The sequence below is a fragment of the Capricornis sumatraensis genome, chromosome 16 (assembly GCF_032405125.1).
Source record: "Capricornis sumatraensis isolate serow.1 chromosome 16, serow.2, whole genome shotgun sequence".
In the NCBI taxonomy this organism is placed as follows: Eukaryota; Metazoa; Chordata; class Mammalia; order Artiodactyla; family Bovidae; genus Capricornis; species Capricornis sumatraensis.
This window is the reverse complement of record NC_091084.1, coordinates 61,673,941-61,687,623: the sequence shown is the minus strand read 5'-3', so window position 1 is coordinate 61,687,623 and position 13,683 is coordinate 61,673,941.

The window sequence follows — 13,683 nt, the reverse complement described above, 5'->3', positions numbered from 1 at the left end:
CAATGACAAGAATCAGCTATATGGTTTTGACCAACCTAGACAGCATATTGAAAAGCAGAGACATTACTTTGTCAACAAAGGTACATCTAGTCAAGGCTATGGTTTTTCCAGTGGCCATGTATGGATGTGAGAATTGGAATATAAAGAAGGCTCATCACAGAAGAATTGATGCTTTTGAACTGTGGTGTTGGAGATGACTCTTGAGAGTCCCTTGGACTGCAAGGAGATCCAACCAGTCCATCCTAAAGGAGATCAGTCCTGAATATTCATTGGAAGGACTAACGCTGAAGCTGAAACTCCAATACTCTGGCCACCTAATGCAAAGAGCTGACTCATTTGAAAAGACCCTGATGCTGGGAAAGATTGAGGGCAGGAGGAGAAGGGGACGACAGAGGATGAGATGGTTGGATGGCATCACCAACTCAATGGACATGGGTTTGGATGGACTCCAGGAGTGGTGATGGACAGGGAGGCCTAGCGTGCTGTGGTTCATGGGTTGCAAATAGTCGGACACGATTGAGTGATTGAAGTGACTGATACATATATCCCCTCCCACTTGGACCTCCTTCCCACCATGGCAGTGCATGTAGGTTAATCCCAATCTCCCAATTCATCCCATCCCTGCCCCTCTGTGTCTACCTGTCTTTTCTATATGTCTGTCTCTCTATTCCTGTCCTGCAAATAAATCTGTACCATTTTTCTGGATAAAGTTTAATCACGTCTAAGAAATACTTTCACAGCAGCATCTAGAGTATAATCTTTGACCAAAAACTGGATGCTATCACCTAGCCAAGCTGACCATATCAACCCACTTGAATTCTGAGTGATTCTCACACTGAGCCAGAAGGCTTGGCCCCCCAGTGCTCAGGCCAAACCTCAGACCAGTTAAATCAAGTACTACCTGTAAATGAGGCTCAGGTCAAAATATTTTTTGATAGAGCAGTTGTTCTTTGAGCATGGTTTCCGGACCAGTGACTTCAACCTCACCTGCAAACTCTCTACTCCAGACCAAGTCAATCATAGACCATGGATTTATCCCTGGCCCTGCAGTCCATGGTTTTAACAAACCCTCCAAGCGATCCTGATGCATGCTCAAATTTGAGCACCACTGGTCTGGAGTTCTCCAGCAATACAGGCCAAGAGGTAGCTCCTCATTAAGGATCTTAATAATGGTGTTTGTTGCAAGGATACATATGAGAATACGAGGGTCTTGACTCTATGTGGCCAAGCTGCACTGAGATGGGGTATTTTCAAGTTACAATAGATGGACTTATCTGACAGCAGCTCTGGTGACTGAATGAGGCTTAAGCAGTTGCTGAAAGTGTAGTGTGTACATATAGAACCTTCCTCTTCTATTATAGTGCCTCAGCTATTCTGTCATTTCATCTCTCCTGATACAAACTGAATTTTTCTTCTTTATTTTCTGTTTAAACTCCTGAGAGAAACTGATTGGCTGAGTTAATCATTTTCACCATTTGGGCAGTGTATAAGCTCTGCTGTCTGGTATGAAGACTGGCTTCCCTTGGGTCAGGACCAGAGGAAACAGAATGCAGTATGTTAAACGGCCTCTTCTAAGGCCACTTCCCTTAAAAGGCCTGAGCCCACTAACAGGGGTTGTAGGTACGTGACAGCGGAAGGCTTGGTGTTAAGGATGTTTAATCGTCTCTGACTGCTAAATCGATGTGTAATTCTTTGACACAAAAAGACATCAAAGAGAAATTAAATATTTGTTCAACTATACATTTTGAGAATGAGTTGGAAACGTTAACTAAAAACCTTTGGAAATGTTTCCCTTTCAATATTTCCTATAAGAGTCTTCTTGTGGCCTAATTTAGGAACGCCATGAGCCATAATATTTTGGGAAAAAAAATGAATCTTATTTGCATGCACCAGATTGTGGGGCCTGTATCTTATGTAGAAATTCTCTTTGCATAGTCTCATTCCTTAAGCCAGAAATGATTAGAAGCTTGCTGGTATTTTTAAAAAACCTCATGTAATGAAAAGAAAGCTCATGTGATAGTTTTCTCCAAATCATTTCAGATTGGCTCTCTAGGCCAATCTTTTTCTTTTTAGTGCAATTTTGAATTGTGGGCAATAGGAAAAAGATATTATAGCAACAAATAATTGTGATTGAATTACTATGAATTATACCAATTTAAATTTCCCTTGCATGGTTTGGGGTGACTTTTTGTTTTGGCTGCACTGCCTGGCATGAGATCTTAATTCTTCAAGCAGGGATCAATCCCATGCTCCCTGCAGTGGAAGTGTGGAGCCCTAACCCATGGAATGCCAGGAAGTCCTCGTGGTGACTTTTTTTCTTAAGGGGGTGATTTTTAAATTGAACTATGGTTGACTTACAATATGGTATTCATTTCAGGTATACATGTATATTCTTTCAGATTCTTTTCCATCATAGGCTGTTATAAGATATTGAATACTGTTCCCTGTGTTATTAATTGCCTATTTTTTATATAGTGTTGTGTATCTGTTAATCCCATACTCCTAATTTATCCTAATTTGTCCCCCTCCCCCTCTTAGGTAACAGTAAATTTGTTTTCTGTCTGTAGACACTCTTAATAAACTGATCTCATTTCACAACACTAGCTGAGCTGGGAAAATAAGTCCAATCCAAATCAAAAAGCTAAATACACTTTGAGAAAGGTATGAGATTGTTACTTAAAAACCTTAAGGATACCACAATTCACTGAACATCCCTGAATCATTTTATCTCTCTTAATGCCAAAATTAAATTTGTACTTTACACAGAACCTTGTAGAAACCACTTACATGATACCAGTATTACCACTACTGGTAACTTCATCTTATGCCACCAAATAACAAAATTTTTTTCAAAATAATTTTATTTTTGGCTATGCTGGATCTTCGTTGCTGCGTGTGGGCTTCCTCTAGTTTTGGACGGTACATGGGCTTCTCATTGCAGTGGCTTCTCTTGTTGTGGGTTTCCCTGGTGGCTCAGATGGTAAAGAATCTGCCTGTGTGGATCACAATAAACTGTGGAAAATTCTGAAAGAGATGGGAATACCAGACCACCTGATCTGCCTCTTGAGAAATCTGTATGCAGGTCAGGAAGCAACAGTTAGAACTGGACATGGAACAACAGACTGGTCCCAAATAGGAAAAGGAGTATGTCAAGGCTGTATACTGTCACCCTGCTTCTTTAACTTCTATGCAGAGCACATCATGAGAAATGCTGGGCTGGAAGAAACACAAGCTGGAATGGAGATTGCCGGGAGAAATATCAATAACCTCAGATATGCAGATGACACCACCCTTATGGCAGAAAGTGAAGAGGAACTAAAAAGCCTCTTGATGAAAGTGAAAAAGTTGGAGAGTGAAAAAATTGGCTTAAAGCTCAACATTCAGAAAATGAAGATCATGGCATCCAGTCCCATCACTTCATGGGAAATAGATTGGGAAACAGTGGAAACAGTTTCAGACTTTATTTTTTTGGGCTCCCAAATCACTGCAGATGGTGACTGCAGCCATGAAATTAAAAGACACTTACTCCTTGGAAGAAAAGTTATGACCAACCTAGATAGCATATTCAAAAGCAGAGACATTACTTTGCCGACTAAGGTACGTCTAGTCAAGGCTATGGTTTTTCTGGTGGTCATGTATGGATGTGAGAGTTGGACTGTGAAGAAAGCTGAGCACTGAAGAATTGATGCTTTTGAACTGTGGTGTTGGAGAAGACTCTTGAGAGTCCCTTGGACTGCAAGGAGATCCAACCAGTCCATTCTGAAGGAGATCAGCCCTGGGATTTCTTTGGAAGGAATGATGCTAAAGCTGAAACTCCAGTACTTTGACCACCTCATGCGAAGAGCTGACTCATTGGAAAAGACTCTGATGCTGGGAGGGATTGGGGGCAGGAGGAGAAGGGGACGACAGAGGATGAGATGGCTGGATGGCATCACGAACTCGATGGACGTGAGTCTGAGTGAACTCCGGGAGTTGGTGATGGACAGGGAAGGCTGGCGTGCTGCGGTTCATGGGGTCGCAAAGAGTTGGACACGACTGAGCGACTGAACTGAACTGAACTGAAATGCAGGAGACTTGGGTTTGATCCCTGGGTCGGGAAGATCCCCTAGAGAAGGAAATGGCAACCCACTCCAGTATTCTTGCCTGGAGAATTCCACGGAGAGAGAAGCCTGGTGGGCTACAGTCCATGATATTGCTGAGACGGACATGATTGGATGACCAACACTTCACACTTCCTTCTCTTGTTATGGAGCACAGGTTCTGGTGGGTGGGCTCTGTAGCTGTGGCTCACAGGCTCCAGAGCACCGGCTCAGTAGTTGTGGCACAGAGGCTTAGTGGCACATGGGATCCTCCTGGACCAGGGATTGAACCAGTGTTCCCTGCATTGCAAGAAGGATTCTTAACCACTGGACCACCAGGGAAGCCCACAGATTTAATTTTTTAAATAACTGTGATACTACCGTGAGGACCAAATCATAAATGTGTGCTATCAGAATTTAGGATAATTAAAACCAACATTTAATTTGTATTTATCAAATTGTTCAATATAATTGATTGGATGTTGAAAACAAAGGAATAATTAGAGAGCTAAATTTACATTTTGAATTGTTTTAGGTCTCCTTTTAAAAGATCAAATTCTTCAATCTTGGTTTTAGATATTAATGAAAAAGTGAAAGTGAAGTTGCTTAGTTGTGTCCAATTCTTTGCAACCCCATGGACTGTAGCCCACCAGGCTCCCCCATCCATGGAATTTTCTAGGCAAGAGTATTGGAGTGGGTTGCCATTCCCTTCTCCAGGGGATCTTCCTGACCCAGGGATCAAACCCGGGTCTCCCGCATTGCAGGCAGATGCTTTACCGTCTGAGCCACCAGGGAATGTTAATAATTAGATATTAATAAGATATTAATAAGTTCTCTCAATAAGACAAAGATCCCACAACTCTGAGCCGAGGTTTGGTTTTTACTTTATTTCATTACAGTAAAATGTGCCCTTATCTCAAAATGAGCTCTGAAAAGAACTGAGTTAAAAAAAATCAGCCTGTTTACAGCAAAAATTATGAACCCCAAACTTCTTTTGTATTTTCATGTATTAGCTGTTACAACTGGGAGTACTGGAAGGTTTTGGCTATTTCAGTGATAGTTGCAAACATTTTATTTGTAATAAGTCCACTTATTCCAAAACCATAGTCTAGGAAGATTACAGCAACTTTGAACAAACTTTTGTTTGGTTGTAGTGATATGAAATGAGAAAACTGAAGTTTCAATCTTTTGTTTCACAAAGAAATTATTCCCTCATGGTTTCAAGGGGGAAAAAATAATAAATTTTAGTTGTGCCACTTCAATGGGGCTGTAATACTTTCAAATTGCATTTAAAGATGGAAAATTACTAACCCAACTGAGTTAACAATCTGTTTTATCTAATAATAAATCTCCTTTATCTTCTAGAAGTTAAATTATCTTGGTAAGATTAGTCAATCTGCCTAACTATGCAGTTACATATAATCTACAAATTGGGGTATATACTCTACAGAAGTCTATTAATCTTTAAGTTTTCAATGAAGTATTTGATGATTAAAAAAAAAACAGATAAAAGCATTATATTCCCATTTCTCTAACTTTATAAAAATGAAAAGAAATCCAGAAATGTCCATGTATATTTTCCTATCCCCACTCATATTCTTAAAAATTTGGTGACCAATGCTGGGCAAGACCTAAGAATGCTAAAAAGCCATTCTACTTTGAGAATTTTCAAAACTATCTCACATCAATGTAATGACCAGTGTTTATATTTTAACTTATAAGTAAAGAGATTAAGCATAAAGTAGTAGCAGAGAGTTTATTTTCATGAAAATACCAGCAGATGTCAGCAAAAACTAAGGCAGTGTCGCATGAATCTATGCAAAGATGCTAAGTGATTTCTAACAGCATAATCATAAGAAAATCTCTAATTACGAAAGCTCAATTCATGTAAGACACCTTGGTTTTTTACATTGCTATTTTGGCTTGTAAATAACCTTTTTGGAGGAGGGGAAGGTGGGCCACAGTGGTATCCAGCTTTTTTCAAGGTAGCAAGAGCTCTTTTAAGGAACTGAACTGCTCTGATTTTAATAAAACTCATCCACAACACAACATAACAAACCAAATTACACTTTAGACAGACATTCTCAAAAGAAAAAAATCAAGTGGTTTACAGAAAACACCTATTACCCAGGTACTTCAATAGATGTTCAGGGGTTCAGAATGTGGAATATTTATAAGTGCTCAAATGTATTTTTCTGGGGAGTTCATACCTTTCATCAGCTTTTCACAGGGGTCTATGACCTCCATAAAGTTAAGAACCATGCTAGAACTTACTATAAGTTATATTCTCTGCATTAATACATCATTCTCCATATGTGTGTGTGTAGATATATATATATATATAGATATATATGTATTTCAAAATACATCTGTTAAAAATTACTTAGCTGAACCCATGCCAGGAAAGCAGTTTTAGAATAGACTGTCAGGTTGTAGAACAGACTGTTATATAGAAATAGACGTAATATTTTTAAAAAGAAGAATCTCATGTATAATATTCCAAAGATAAGAAGCTATTTTCTTATACTTGGAAAATATAAACGGGAAAAAGATCACTGGAATGTCAGTCATTTTATTAAAATATGTATATGCATTTTTTAAACTGTTTGTGACCAATACTGTGTTAAGACTGATGTTTGTAGTCTTTCATTAACTTTTCAACCAGGACCCATATTTAGCCAAAGTTATGTGTTTATGCACATAACTGTTTATGCAACTTTCATTTTTAAGATTCTAAAATAACTTAGCCATGTTGAATCATGTGTGTGTGTGTGTGTGCTCAGTCATGTAGACTCTGCGACCCCATGAACTGTAGCCACCATACTTGAGCAAAATATAAAAGGGATCTTAGATGATGGTTTCATTGTATTCTGTATTTCTGTAATTTTATGTTAAAAACATAAGTGGACTTGTGATGTCACATAATGAACAAATATGTGTAGAACTGTTCAAAAAAGTTTCCCTTAAAAAACTTACCTTTGAAAAATAACAGAAATGTTCTACTAAACAATGTTGAAATATAACAATTTGAGTTTTGGAGAACAAGATGGTGGAGGAGTAGGTGGATGTGGAGGACATCTCTCTCCATGGATCCATCAGGAATACACCTTCAGACACAGAAGTGCATGCAGAACACCAGCTGAGAGCGGACAGGAGTACCTGACCAGAGGAAAAGAATATATAGAACCTCGCAAAACTCAGTAATGAAGGAACCAGGGGGAAAAACAGAAGTGTTAGTAGGACTGGACCTGCCCTCTGGGGTGGGGGAACTGAAGCAGGCTTCTGAGCCCCACATAGGGGCAATTGTCTGGGTCAGAGGAGAAATATTTAAGGCTGAGAGTGAAACAGATGATCTGTGGCAGCCTAAACAGAGTGAGAATCAGACAGTCCTTGCTGCAGCTATACATACCCTGGACAGGGACGCGGGTCCCCTGGAAGGCGCAGTGTCTGGGAGCTGGAGTTTAGGGATTATGGAGAGATCCCAGGACAAGGGCTGCTGTTGACTGTGGAGAGATGGATAGAGGGGATGTGAGGGAGGAGATTGTGGTGGGAAATGCCTGTGGAGGAAAGCCAGGCAGCCATGGAAGCAAGGCGATACTGCTGAGTCATGCGTAGGGGGTGGAGCCATCACCGTAGCCTCTCTCTCCCCATACCCCAGCATCAGCAGCTGAATGATAAAGAGGCAGGCCCATCAAATGCCTGAGACGTTGAACTACAGAGTAGGACTCCAGCCAGGGGGCCCCCTCTATGTGCCTAAGGCGCTGAACAATAGAGAAGGACCCCAGGCAAGGAAACCCTCTAAGTGCCTGAATTGGGCAGAGCTACAGAGATAGACTGGCTAAAGAGGCCTGCTGATCACCAGCTCTAAGAGGCTCAAAAAAAGAGTCTGATAGGGCTCTAACTCCAGTGGCGGAGGGGTAAGCCGAGCAGCTGCGCCACGTTCACACTCAACTCTCACTGGGGCAGAGCTGCCATAGACAAAAAAAGTCTTGCGTCTATGCACACAGGGTTGCTTTGGTAGTGTCCAACTCTTTGTGACCCTGTAGACTGTGGCCTACTAGGTTTCTCTGGCAGGGACGGGGTGGGGGTGGGGTGGTTCAGGCAAGAATACTGGAGCATATTGGCCCATACTGGTTGCCATACCCTTCTAGAGCACTGTATTTTCTGCTGGCCTAGCCGCCAATACCCCTGAGTACCTGGTGCTGCCAGAACCCCTCCAACCCAAGCAGCTGCACCACCTCCACACCTGGCCCTCACAGGGGCAAACTCAGGTCCTCCATGGCAGCCTCAGTAGCAAACACTAGTGGACAACCCACTTGCAGAGGTGGAAATAAAACCACAATTGAAACTCAGGGGCAGTGCGGCTAAGGAAGAAGACCCAAAACCTTCCTACCAGCTGTACAAGCTGCAGATTAAATCCACACAATCAACTAGGCAGACTCTGTCTATGGAATATATAAAAGGTCATTGAGAGCTCCCACAAAAGAAAACACACTAGCTGTGGACATTGCAGGCAAGAACACACAGGAGTAGGACCAGATTAGAATCTGAGCTGTCCCGACAGCAGGTCCAAATGTCAGCAATGTTGGAGGGCAGCCTAGGGAGGTATGGTGGACTGTGACTCCCAGGGAGGGAAAGGACTTTGACAGCAGTGACTCAAGAAAAACATTTATTATTATTATTTTTGGACTCATTCTGTTGAATCTTTTGGATGTTTTCTTTCCCCACCCTCGACTCTGTTGTAGTTGTCGATTTTATTGGCACTATGAAATGCAATTAAGCTTTTGGGCTTTTTTTTTTTTTTCTCAGTCACAAGTTTTATTGTTCTAAACATCTGCCTCTACATTGGACTTTTGTAGTTTTCCTTTTTTTTTCTTAATTTTAATTTTTTTAATTTTTTCTACATTTATTCCTTTGCTTTTCCTACTGCTCTTTTCCCCTTGCAGTTAATCTTTAATGTATGTAAATCTTCATCTACCTCTATTTAACTTTGCATATCTATTCTTTCTTTTCTTTCTCTCCTTTCCTCTGAACCTATTTGTTAGTTTTATTTTCATTGCTTTATTCTCCAATTGGCACTTTGCTTTAGTTTTGTTTTCCAGTTTGTGCTTTAGTTAGTTTTGTTCTTAACTGGTAAATATAATTTTTGATTTCCTTTGTTCGCCAGGTCAATCTACTGTACTGTATTTTTGTTGGACTGTTTTAACTTTGCTCATGGGTGTATATGTGTATCTTCCATTATTTTAATTATTATTTGCCTGATCTTGTAACTACCATTTGTCTGGGGTTCAGCTTTGGTTTCTTGTTTTTGGATATTTGTTTTAATCTCACTTAATGCCATAACAAACCACTTGTGGAATCTTTGTTCCTGACCAGAGATCGAGCCCCGAGCCTTTGGAGTGGGAGCACTGACTCCAAGACCCTAGACTACCAGAGAACTAACCCTAGGGAGCATCAAACAGTGAGAATTCACACAAAGGAAGCCACATGAATACAAGACCTGGTATCACCCAACCACCAGTCACCCCCTGTGCAGATGCCTCATCTAAACAACAAACAAAACAAAAATACAAACCCAATCATCAGCAGACAGGATCACCACCTCAGCCTTTCAGTCAGAGGAAAAACAAACAAACAAACAAACAAAAACTCATAACAAATCTCACCCTGTATGAAGCTCACACAAGCCACTGGACCAACCTTAGGGCAGAAACCAAAAGGAAGAAGGAATTCAGCCTTCTTCAAGGAAAGAATTCAACTTTCCTTGAAGCCTGGGAAAAGGAGACCTCAAACACAATAAGTTAAAAAAAAATAATAATGAAAAGGCAGAGAAATACTACACAAATGAAGGAACAAACTAGAAACACAGAAGTCCAAATAAATGAAGAGGAAATAGGCAAACGACCTGAAAAAGAATTCAGAATGATAGTAACGATGATCAAAAACCTTGAAAGCAAAATGGAGAAAATTCAAGAATCAATTAAAAGAGACCTAGAAGAATTAAAGAATAAACATACAGAGACAAACAACACAATTACTGAAATTAAAAATACTGTAGAAGGAATCAATAGCAGAATATCTGAAGCAGTCTGAATCTGAATCAGTAAGCTGGAAGACAAAGTGGTAGAAATAACTTCTGAAGAGTGGAATAAAGTAAGAATGAAAAGAACTGAGGATAGACTCAGAGAAAACACACCAACATTCGAATTATAGGGGTCCCAGAAGAAGAGAAAAAGAAAGGGTATGAGAAAAATTTTGAAGAGATTATAGTTGAAAATTTCCTCAACGTGGAAAAGGAAATAGTCAATCAAGTTCAAGAGGCACAAACAGTTCCATACAGCATAAACCCAAGAAGAAACACACCAAGACACACACTAATCAAACTAACAAAGACTAAACACAAAGAAAGAATATTAAAAACACCAAGGGAGAAGCAACAACATACAAGGGAAACCCCATATGCCTAACGGCTGATCTTTCAGCAGAAACTCTGCAGGCCAGAAGGGAATAGCAGGATATATTTAAAGTACTGAAAGGGAAAAATCTACAACCAAGATTACCGTACCCAGCAAGGATTTCATTCAAAATTAATGCAGAAATAAAATGCTTTTCAGATAAGCAAAAGTTAAGAGAATTCAGTTCCACCAAACTAGCTTTACAACAGATGTTAAAGGGACTTAAATAGTCAAGAAATACAAAAGAAAAAAGATCTACAAAGTCAACCCCAAACAATTAATGGCAATAGGAACATATATATCAATAATTACTTTAAATGTAAATGGATTAAATGCACCAACCAAAAGACACAGACTGGCTGAATGGACAAAACCCATATATATGCTGTCTACAAGAAACCCACTTCAGACCTAAAGACACATTTAGACTGAAAGTGAGAGGATGGAAAAATACATTCTATGCAAATGGGAAGCAAGAGAAAGCTGGAGTAGCAATCCTCATATCAGACAAAATAGACCTTAAAATTGTTAAGATTACAAAAGATAAGGAAGGACAGTACATAATGATCAAGGGATCAATAGAAGAGGAAGACATAACAATTGCAAATATCTAGGCACCCAACACAGGAGCACCTCAATACATAAGACAAACACTAATAGACATAAAAGGAGAAATTGACAGTAACACAACAATAGTAGGAAACTTAACACCCCACTCACACCAATGTACAGATCATCAAAACAGAAAATTATAAGGAAACACAAGTCTTAAATGATACATTAGATGAAATGGATCTCATTGCTATCTTTAGGGTATTCCATCCAAATGCAGAAGAATACACCTTCTTCTCAAGTGCACATGGAACATTTAATATTCAATATATTAGATTTTTTTTTGAAGAATCAATATTGTGAAAATGACTATACTACCAAATGCAATCTACAGATTTAATGCAATCCCTATCAAATTACCAACAGCATCTTTCACAGAACTAGAACAAAAAATTTCACAATTCATATGGAAACACAAAAGACCCCAAATAGCCAGAGCAGTCTAGAAAAGAAGAATGATCTTGGAGGAATCAACATTCCTGACTTCAGATTATACTACAAAGCTATGGTCATCAAGACAGTATGGTACTGCCACAAAAACAGAAATATAGACAGAAAGCCCAGAAATAAACCCATGCACCTATGGGTACCTTAATTTTGACAAAGGAGGCAAGAATATACAATGGGGCAAAGACAGCCTCTTCAATAAATGGTGCTGGGAAAACTGGACAGCTACGTGTAAAAGAATGAAATTAGAACACTTCCTAACACAATATACAAAGATAAACTCAAAATGGATTAAAGACCTAAATTAAAGACCAGAAACTATAAAAACTCTTGGTGGAAAACATAGGCAGAACACTCGATGACATAAATCAAAGTAAAATCCTCTATGATCCACTTCCTAGAGTAATTTAAATAAAAACAAAAGTAAACAAGTGGGACCTGATTAAACTTAAAAGCTTTTGCATAGCAAAGGAAACTATAAGCAAGGTGAAAAGACAACCCTCAGAATGGGAGGAAATAATAGCAAGTGAAACAACTGACAAAGGATTAATTTCCAAAATATACAAGCAGCTCATACAACTCAATGCCAGAAAAACAAACAACCCAATCAAAAAGTGGGAAAGACCTAAACAGACATTTCTCCAAAGAAGACATACAGATGGCTAACAAACACATGAAAAGATGCTCAACATCGCTCATTACTAGAGAAATGCAAATCAAAACTACAATGATATATCACCTCACACTGATCCGAATGGCCATCATCAACAAGTCCACAAACAATAAATGCTGGAGAGGGTATGGAGAAAAGGGAATGCTCTTGCACTGTTGGTGGGAATGTAAATTGAAACAGCCACTATAGAAGATGGTATGGAGATTCCTTAAAAAACTAGGAATAAAACCACCATATGATCCAGCAATCCCTCTCCTAGGCATATACCCTGAGGAAACCAAAACTGAAAAAGTATCCAAAAGAACCCCAAAAGTGGACGTGTATCCCATTGTTCACTGCAGCACTATTTACAATAGCTAGAACATGGAAGCAACCTAGATGTCCATCAACAGATGAATGGATAAAGAAGTTGTGGTACATACACACAATGGAATATTACCCAGCCATAAAAAGGGACACATTTGAGTCAGTTTTAATGAGGTGGATGAACCTAGAATCTATTATACAGTGAAGTGAGTCAGAAAGATAAGATACTGTATTCTAATGCACATATATGGAATCTAGAAAAATGGTACTGAAGAATTTACTTACAGAGAAACAATAAATTGACAGAGAATAGACTTATGGATATGGGGAGAGGGGAGGAGAGGGTGAGATGTATGGAAAGAGTAACATGGAAACTTACATTACCAACTGTAAAATAGATAGCCAACAGGAATTTGCTGTATGGCTCAGGAAACTCAAACAGGGGCTCTGTATCAACCTAGAGGGGTGGGATGGGGAGGGAGATTCAAAAGGGAGGGGATATATGTATACCTATGGTTGATTCATGTTGAGGTTTAACAGAAAACAAAATTCTGTAAAGCAATTATCCTTCAATAAAAAAATGAATCCAGCATCTGACTTAAGTACGTGAAAGTGTTAGTCGCTCAGTCATGTCAGGCTCTTTGCAACCCCAAGGACTGAAGCTTGCCAGGCTCCTCTGTCCATGAAATTATCCAGGCAAGAATACTGGAGTGGGTTGCCATTTTCTTTTCCAGGTGAACTTCCCGTCTCAGGGATCAAACCCACGCCTCCTGCATTACAGGCAGATCTTTACCATCTGAGCCACCAGGGAAGCCCACCATGGATTTAAGTATATAAAGACAAAATATTCTTTCTGCCAGTGCTCTGTTGAAAACATATTGGTCAAGGAATTGATAAAGTTTATTCCTGATAACTAGGCCAGTGAACAGTTGTAACTTAAAAATGACATTTAATTCCATGGTTGAAAATGGCATTCCATAAAAGTAAAATTTCCTCTTGTATAGAGGAAAAACAAACCTCTGTTGGTCAATTCAATCAAACTGGCTGTATAAATCTTTCAACAGCTAAAAAGTATTTCAAACTGCTAAAAGGCTAATTTGATTAAACGAAA